Source organism: Galendromus occidentalis, unplaced genomic scaffold (genome assembly GCF_000255335.2).
Source record: "Galendromus occidentalis unplaced genomic scaffold, Mocc_1.1 scf7180000075756, whole genome shotgun sequence".
In the NCBI taxonomy this organism is placed as follows: Eukaryota; Metazoa; Arthropoda; class Arachnida; order Mesostigmata; family Phytoseiidae; genus Galendromus; species Galendromus occidentalis.
The window spans coordinates 173636-181727 of NW_003803746.1; positions in this window are offsets into that span (position 1 = coordinate 173636).

Genomic DNA, 8092 nt, shown 5'->3' on the forward strand with positions numbered 1-8092 from the left:
CTGACTCACGATGTAGTATTATACCATCATTAGAGAGTTTCACGAAAATGTGTCTATTAGTGCCATTGACATTTCGAACGTTTTCTCCGTAGTGAGTTGTGGGCTTCATTCAGAAGGGCGGATCTATGCATGCGCGCCTGCTTCAGCGGATGACACTCGCCGTTCAATTCTTTTTATTAGTCGGCTGTCATTCACAAGAGAGAAAAGTCGGAAAGAAACATTCTTCCGAGATGCGTCAAGTACCCGCTTCCAGATCCATTTTTTGCGAGGGAGCCTGCGGACACTTAGGCCCTCGAGATGAGGTCGATTCCCCGGAGAGGGAGACGGTGCCTAGATGAGAACTTCCCGTTCCTTCTGCGTTCCCCCCCCCTGCCCGAAGATGATTTCAATGTGTCGCTCTTCGGCCTCTCTTGCTTCCCGTCATGTCCACGCGTGGCGATCAGAATGGAAGGAGGAATGGATGGCGCGGAAGGTACATACATGGCTCTGGGTTCTCGATCCCAGAAGACCACGGAGGGAAGGAACTTCACGACATATCTGAACCTTTCTACGGCTCCTAGCCTATGCTCTGACGTGTAAGCAAGGCGTCCCACCACTCTCCCCCGAATCCCTAAAGTGATTTCAAGTTGTGTAGGGGAAGCACAGAAGTCACTAGTCCCGCGGAACGAGGCGGAGCGGTCAAGGGAGATATCAAACGTTAGGCAAAGGGATTGGCATATCGTAAACGGAGTTGTGCGTGGTTCGCGGGCTCTCGCATCGTAACCCGACAACGGAACTCACGGAGTCCTTCAGCGAGTCGGAGTACCAATAAAGAGAGCGTGAGATATTTTTAGCAGAGAGCCTACTTCTGGGTACGTCAGCCGGCGGACACGCACCGCCCATACGTGGAACACGACACAATCCGAACAAGGGACATAGTAAACTCGGGCAAAACGGGTGGCGGCGATCTGAATGAATACGATATCTGCTCGAACGAAAATAAAAACTCATAAATGCGAATTCGCGTCCCCTCCATAAAGCTTGTTCTTGTCGATCTTATCGTGACGATTAATGGTAGACAACGTCAGCGACGACGACGCTTAGGGGGACGGCTCAAACAATGATGACAACAGTAATGACAGTGCATGCAAACATCCGCGTTCGCATGTGTAGAGATCCGCAAACAGCGCGGAGTTTGCCATGTCTGAAATGTCACGCCCCCCGATCGGGACTCGGAAGACGAGCATCCAATGGGAACGGATTGCGTCATAAGGAGCATAGGACTCCCGAGGCCAACGATCAGCGCGAGCGAATGAATCCCGCAGATTTAAGGTCACGGCAGGATTTTTGGTTCCGCGATGTTTCACGTAAATCTGTTCGAGAAGTATCGTCCACTCAATTAAATAAGATCAAACGTCTCTCCAAAACGCAAATTGAAGATCCAGAACATTCTCGTCGCGGCGACTACCATTCCCTTTCGCTTCGTAGCAACCATGTTCTTGATCTGCGGAGATAATTTCCGGTGAATTGGCGATTCCCGGAGGATTCATAGCGCATCCCGAATCCTGTCGGCCCCTTGTCTCCAGGCCGAGTCACTCTACAAGGTTTCGGCGAAAGGTTGATTTCCATTCTCCAATTCATGGCTTCATATCCATCTCATGTAATCAAATGATCCAGTCGACGCCCTGCAGCAAACAGACCGGAGGAGAAAACCGTCGCCTCCCAAGGCTCCTTAGTCAAGACCGGTGACTCAAGGATTTCCGATTCGAAACCTCTTGCAACTGATGAGATGTTCTCTGACAAACGCCGACATCGGGCAGTCATGCAGTATAACAATGTCTTTTGGGGAGGCCAGGGCATCCTCGAAATTCATGAGTGAGACCCATTCCAGAAGCTCCCTGTACATATGCCTGATACTGTGCATAAGGCCTGTCTCAGAGTCCGGCTTCTCTCGGAAGCTGCTCGAATGCTTCTTCTCATCGGCTAATGCACCTCGATGATAGCCAGAAATCTTAGCTACCTTGAATGGCTCTAGACTCTAGACGCATTAATTAGGCGGCTCCGAGGCTTCGCGAAAACGCTACTTGGGTAGCGGGCCGGCAGGTGTGTGTGGATTGAGGATGATAAATGATCATACGAAAGAAGAAGTTGATCTTTGATACGGCTGAGTCTCGTTGCACTGAGTACGAACACATTTTTCGCGTGCTGACTGCAGATAACGAGGCACAGCCAAGCTGTCAGTGAATCGTCGGGAATGCAAATCATCCCTCATGGGCTTCTCCTGTTGAATTCTCTTCGCTTATCTCCTGACACGGGGTAATCCTATATCGCGAAGTCATTTGTACCATCGTCTTGGCTATCGATTGAGCGAGCAATGCCTGTGAATTGCGAGGGTCGGGATTCTGGAATAGTTGTTGAGCAATGTTCTTATGGCTTGAGAGCAGAAAGCTGCGAAAAGCTGAATTCGAATGAAGGACAGCAGAAGGGTGAAGAGATCACTCCGGACTCATGTTCTATGTGTTTACTGTATTGCAGAACTAGAGACTCCTGACTTCGGATCGTGGTGGGGCGCCTTCCATCGAAGACAGCGGCCAACGACGCTTGGCGGCTTCTCAATCCTGATGAGTCCTCGATACTCGTTGGAGACTTCAAACATTCAAAGCGACCTGTGAGAATCTTGACAGTATCAAAAATGAGCTTCTGTACGAATCGGTCACCTGTACTTGCAAGATTGAGAAGTCATCGATGGGGGTCGACAGCGGCGACGTCATGTTGACGAAGCACGCAAGTTCCGACCACCCTCCTTCAGGACTAAGGGAACTCCGGGCTGTATGATTCGGAATTCCAATTTCTTCGTCAGAGCTATGGAGGCCTTCGGCTCGGAATCCCCCAGAGGGACGCTCCTCGCCTATCGCCCTTTTCTCCGGGAGAACGAAATGTCAACCGAGATCCTCTCATCGCACGAGCTGCGAGATACCCATGGCTCGGTAATTGACCTTGAGCTCGGAGCTCACAGCTGCAGAATGTGAGGCAACGGATGCCTTGATCTCGCTCTAACAATGGCTGACTGACCGAGATTGGTGAACTCGGAGCATGCGGTAATCCATCAGATCGAGCAGCGTTCGGTAATTCGGGTCAGGAGTGTCGGACGGGAGCGCGATTGTTCACCCGGCGGTAATCATACACAGGGCGATCAGAGGAGTTATTCCAGTGAGAGCCCGGATGAAGTAAAATTCTCCTACCCAATTGTCACGCAGCCACGGATTGGAAATTCTGCTCTTCATAACCGTGCCTCGGTACCGTGAGGCTTCCCAGCAAATAGGAAGGAGAAGCCGAGAGAAGGTTCGAGCTCGTTCATTACTTTCGAAGACAGCTGACAAAGAAGCAGGAAGTTGACGGGGAAATGAGTCCTTAACGAAAACCTGAGCTCAGTCGGGAAATTGCATGTTCGGGGGTCGGAGAGGAAGCGAGAAGGAATTGTTTATCGACAATGACACTAACTCCCGGCTCGAGTCCTAGAGCCGATTTCCGCCCTCCTTCTACCAACCTGCCTGAGAAACAGGTGGCGAAGAAGAAAAGTGAGGGGACGAAGTGAGACCAGGAATGTCGCCATTTCGGTCACGCTCCGATATTCTGGAGTCGTTGAAGTCAAGCTAGCAGAGTCATTGAGGTCAAGTAAGGATTGGTCTCGACTCGACCAGAGTGCTGGCAGGAAGATTTTCAGAGACCTGGCTACCCCTCATCGTTGAATAAGGGTTTTCAGGGGACTCTCTCTCCGATGGTGGACCCTTGTAGTGTCATGGCAGACTCGAACAATTCGCAGAGTCCGCGCGCTTGTCGCTCACACCACGCTCCGATCGCTCGCCGGAAATGAAACATGTGTATGTATCCCCCGTCCTGGGTAGCTCCTGTGGAGATTTCCGCACGCAGTACTGGGATCATGAGAGGCAGGGCGACAAGCACCTCGCTCAGGCGGGTCTTCCCAAGGTCTGCCACATTTTCTTCCGGACGCGGGACCTCGGAACTCAATAGAAAATGCGGATAAGCCTGCGATGGGAATCCTCAGATCTCCTTCCATCACTGTGTGGCGAGCATGGGGTCGGTCTGCGGATTTCAGCCTAAATTATTCATTTAGCGCAGCTCGATTGACTGATATAAATGAGCTACGCTGCATCAGCTAGGATTGCTCGACTTTCAAGAGAAGGGACTCCTGGATGGTAAGAGCGTTTACCCCATCGTCAGGGGTGTCGATCGTAGGCAAAAGATCCGTTGAATTAGCGGATCGTAATAATTTCGAATATTTGACTTGGGGCGCAGAGATTCCCGTCAAAGTCTGCAGATCCTTGGTCGATATCGAAAAGAAATCAATGCATGGGGAATCCAGAGCCCAGAAAGCGTCCATTTTCCAGGTAAGTCGATCTTCGGTCGATAGAGATCTATCATAGAGAGGTACAAGCCAGCCTCGCATTGAAGAAACAAAATCACCCTTTCGAGGAGAGCTTTGAGACGTCGTCATGTCAATACGACAGATGTCGAGAATGATACTAAAAAAGCTCCCCTTATTGGGTTTACCCTCAGCAGCCAGAATATCAGGAGCCAGATTCTCATGAGCCAGAATCTCAAGAGCCAGAATCTCAGGAGTTAGGATTCTGAGGAGCCAGAGTTCTCAGAAGCCAGAACTCTTAGGAGCCAGAATTCTCGGGAGCCAGAAGTCTCAGGAGCCAGAACTCTCCTGAAGCAGTACTCTCAGAAACCTGCATAGTCCTCTATAATTTCAGGCTTCTCCCTTCAGCAAAACGAGAGCTCGACGCTCAGTCAAGTTCGAGGATTACCAATGTCTGGCTAACAAGAAATGTGCCCCGGGACACAAATATGCAAGCTTCGAAACTGCTTTTCTGAGATCCTCGTCTCTTAGAGAATAAACCCGCTGTCCATTCGACAATCCTAGTGACCGAATTTCCTGCCGTGCATCTGCCTGAAAACCGTATCACACCTGCTTTCGCTCCGGAATCTTTCCTCCAGGTCGTTTGTTGTTGAAATTGAAATTTTTTGTGTGATCGGTCCCGAGTGGATTTCACGTAGTTCGTAGTTTTCAAGCGCAGGAATCTGTGTACAACGGCTCTCAAAGAAACATTCTCGATCAAGGGTAAGACCCAATTTTTCGTCAACATTTACCTCTACGAGGTGTAGAAGACGGAAGATGACAAAACGTTATGCTGCCGGTGCGTGAAGCAACGAAGAGAAGGTTGCCCAGCTAGGACAACTGTCACCAGATCCCCCCAAGCTCTCCTGAAGCCGCAGTCCGGCAGACATACCCACTTGCCCGACAGCGGCGGGTTCATAGGGAAGGAAGCCTTAGCTCCTTAGCTCAGATGCAGAACGCGGTCGTGCAAGGAGCTGAAAGAGGCGTCAAGCAAGTTAATGCTGAAGTCCTCGTGGAGACGGTTCGCGAGCTGGAGGCTTCGTTCGGAGATAAGGAATTTGGTGCTGCTCTGCCAACCTATGATTCCGCGACGGCCTCTTTGTATAGAGCCCGAGCAAAGATCATCCCTTCTCTGCCGCAAAGCCGAGCCGAAATCGTCCTCGAGGGACAATTCACCAAAACTCTCAGTGATAAGGATTTACCCCTCATTGATGACGGCACTGAGAATGAAATTCTGGGCTTCAGTACAGAGGATTTGATCGAAATCGTGTGCGACGAACCGACGCTTTTTATGGACGGAGCATTCAGAGTCTTACCCCGACTCTTTCTCCAACTTCACACAATCCATGCTAATTATCGGGGTCAGATGTTCCCTTTGGCATTTTCCCTCCTACCAGATAAGACCAAGGTTACTCACTGCCGACTGCCGGATGTTTCGCTTGCTGAAGCGTCTAGCTCTTGAGAACGGAAGACTCCTCGCACCTCAAATGTTTCAACTAGACTTCAAGGTTGCTGCGCTGAACGCTATTCAAGCGGAAATCCCTTCGACGCAGATCAAAGGCTGCAACTTATATTTCGGCCAGTGCCTCTCTCTGAAGTTCCAGAACCTGGGTCCCGTGCAGTTCTACGGCGACTCGGAGGTGAAGCAGTTGTTCCGCTCTTACGGGGCTCTCAGTCTGGTCCCCGTCGACAGAATCGACGAAGCCCTCGCAGACATCGAGGTGGAATCACCGTCAGCTGAGCACTCGGCTTCGACGCAGATCGAAGCATTCAAGGAATACTTCAGAAGAACTCGGCTCGAGAATGAATCAGTGTTTCCACGAGTTAGGTGGAATCACTATGGAAACTTTGGCGCGAGGACAACAAATCATGTAGAAGGTTGGCCCAGTGCCTTGGCGAAGATGATCCGTAAAGGCCACGTGAACTTCTCCGAAATGATCAAGTTTCTGAAGAAAGAAGAAGCCAGTGGGAAAGCCTCGAGACTCTTGCTTCGAGCTGGGCAGCCCCCGAAGAGGCTGGCGTCATCTCGAAATATAATTATCTGAAATATTAGGAAAAATGTTATGATTCGGGGAGGATCCTGGTTTTCGCTCGCAATCAGGGACAGGCCTATTCTCGGCTCGGAGAATCCAGGCTCCTGAGATTTCTGGCTTCTGAGATTCAGGCTACTGGAATTCTGGCTCCTGATATTCTGGCCTCGAAGATTCTGGCTTCTGAGAATCTGGCACCTGGGGCGATGCCTCTCATCTCTTATTGAAGCCTCGTCGAAGCACCCAATACATGAGCTCCCTTCCGATTCCTTTCTTCGGGGATAGACCTGATCTTGAAGTTGGGATAATGCATTGCTCCCTATCACGTGATCCCAAATTCTCAGCGGGGATCGCTTTTCAGTCGAGGGAATCCGGGACCACACAGAAATTGGCGCCTCCGTAATGTCATGGGTGTCGATCGAAAGAGTAATGGCTGAGGATTCTCAAGATCGAAGCTGGAGGACTATCCACGGAATCTCCAGATCTTCCGAAGAATGATTGGCGGGTTCAGAAATCTGAATGGGAGTCCTGTGCTCTTCAGAGGAGCTCGATCTCCTGAGGACAATCGAGGGGGATATCTACGGAAACCTTGATTCGAGAGAGGCCGGAAATAATTGAGGGATTTTCTTTCGAATTCTGGCTCTAAATGCAAGTCTGAAACGAAATTCAAGACCCTCGATTTTGGATCGAAGGAGGTTCATTTCAACACGCAGGGTTCCGGACGCGATCAGTACTTAGAGCGAGCATCTCGGCTCGGACCCATCCTCGTTCGTCCTCGACAGGAATTCCGATCTGGTTTCCGAATTAGGCTGATTGCTCCGGGTGAGGGTCGAGAGAGAAGCCCGTCACTCGGAGAATTCGCTGTGAGGTTCGTGCATTGTCTCAGTCTCACCCTCCCGGAATTCTGGCCATGGAACTCGAGTATCGGAGAGGATGCGCGGAAGAAGCGCCTCGTCCACCATATATAAGTCGACGACGCTTGTAGACAGCATCAGTTGTTTGTTAGATCGATCTCATCCAAGACAATGGCTAACGCTGGCGAGCGACCGACTTCTCCGCTGCTTTCGGAAGAGTATGCCCAACGTGGTCTTCCGGAGGAGGTGGACATCGAGAAGACCTGGAACCTCGATTTCTGGGTCCCCTCATTCGAAATTCCTTTTATGGCGCCTGGGCCAAGGCGGATTCCGTTTTTGAGGTCTGCGAAGAAATGTCCGCTTCGTCACCGTTTAGAGGAGCTTCGAGAAGACCCACACGGTGCCAACCTCAGGTTCAGGCCCAGGAAGGCGCGTCAAAGACGGGAAATCGAACTCATCCCTGTCTCAGAGCTTGATTTCTGCCCGTTCTGCCGCAAGAACGGGGAGCCGCCTGAGGTCTTCGAGTCGCACCGGTTGAAGGATCCCAACGACATAACCACCTGCCCGAAACTCAGAGCTTATCGTTGTCGCATCTGCCACAACGGAGGTGGCGATTTCGCCCATACGATGCGTTACTGTCCGAAGCTGGCAAAACCGAAGCAGCCGCAGAATTTCCATCAAAAAAGGCCGCAGTGAGGACGGGGGCGGTTGCGGCTTCGGAAGAACGAGTTCGCGTACTGCGATGTGAAAACATAGGTACCTAGATGGAGGGAGCAAGTACAGCTCAATCAGAACCATACTCGTAT